We start from the raw sequence: 1317 nt of genomic DNA on the forward strand, positions 1-1317 counted from the left end.
GGAGGGACTTGGGGGAGGGGCGATGGAGATGTGATAGGTGGAAGGAGGTCAAGGTGAGGGTGATAGGCTGGAGTGAGGTGGGGGCGGAGAGGTCAGGAAGAAGATTGCAGGTTAGGAGGGCGGTGCTGAGTTGAGGGAACCGACTGAGACAAGGTGGGGGGAGGGGCAATGAGGAAACTGGAGAAATCTGAGTTCATTCCTTGTGGTTGGAGGGTTCCCAGGCGGAAGATGAGGCGCTCCTCCTCCAGCCGTCGTGTTGTTATGTTCTGCCGGTGGAGGAGTCCAAGGACCTGCATGTCCTCGGTGGAGTGGGAGGGAGAGTTAAAGTGTTGAGCCACGGGGTGGTTGGGTTAGTTGGTCCGGGCGTCCCAGAGGTGTTCTCTGAAGCGTTCCGCAAGTAAGCGGCCCGTCTCCCCAATATAGAGGAGGCCACATCGGGTGCAGCGGATGCAATAGATGATGTGTGTGGAGGTACAGGTGAACTTGTGGCGGATATGGAAGGAACCCTTGGGGCTTTGGAGGGAAGTGAGGGAGGAGGTGTGGGCGCAAGTTTTACATTTCCTGCGGTTGCAGGGGAAGGTGCGGGGAGTGGAGGTTGGGTTGGTGGGGGGTGTGGACCTGACGAGGGAGTCACGAAGGGAGTGGTCTTTGCGGAACGCTGATAGCGGAGGGGAGGGAAATATATCCCTGGTGGTGGGGTCCGTTTGGAGGTGGCGGAAATGACGGCGGATGATACGTTGTATACGGAGGTTGGTGGGGTGGTAGGTGAGAACCAGTGGGGTTCTGTCTTGGTGGCGGTTGGAGGAGCCGGGCTCAAGGGCGGAGGAGCGGGAAGTGGAGGAGATGCGGTGGAGGGTATCGTCGATCATGTCTGGGGGGAATCTGCGGTCCTTGAAGAAGGAGGCCATCTGGGCTGTGCGGTGTTGGAACTGGTCCTCCTGGGACCAGATGCGGCGGAGACGAAGGAATTGGGAATATGGGATGGAGTTTTTACAGGGGGCAGGGTGGGAGGAGGTGTAGTCCAGGTAGCTGTGGGAGTCAGTCGGTTTATAGTAGATGTCTGTGTTGAGTCGGTCGCCCGAGATAGAGATGGAAAGGTCTAGGAAGGGGAGGGAGGAGTCTCAGACAGTCCAGGTGAATGTGAGGTTGGGATGGACCTCATTTTTTACCTGTTGCTGACAGATTGTCTGCCTCACTGAAAGGGGAAAACCTGGGATCTTTCTGAGCTTTCTCTCTATAAAAGATTTTCTTGCTGTACGGTTCAAATAGAGCTGCTTGTTTCCTCCAAAAGGGATCTTTCCGGCCACTTGAGGATTT

This window comes from Hemiscyllium ocellatum, chromosome 40 (genome assembly GCF_020745735.1).
Source record: "Hemiscyllium ocellatum isolate sHemOce1 chromosome 40, sHemOce1.pat.X.cur, whole genome shotgun sequence".
NCBI lineage: Eukaryota > Metazoa > Chordata > Chondrichthyes > Orectolobiformes > Hemiscylliidae > Hemiscyllium > Hemiscyllium ocellatum.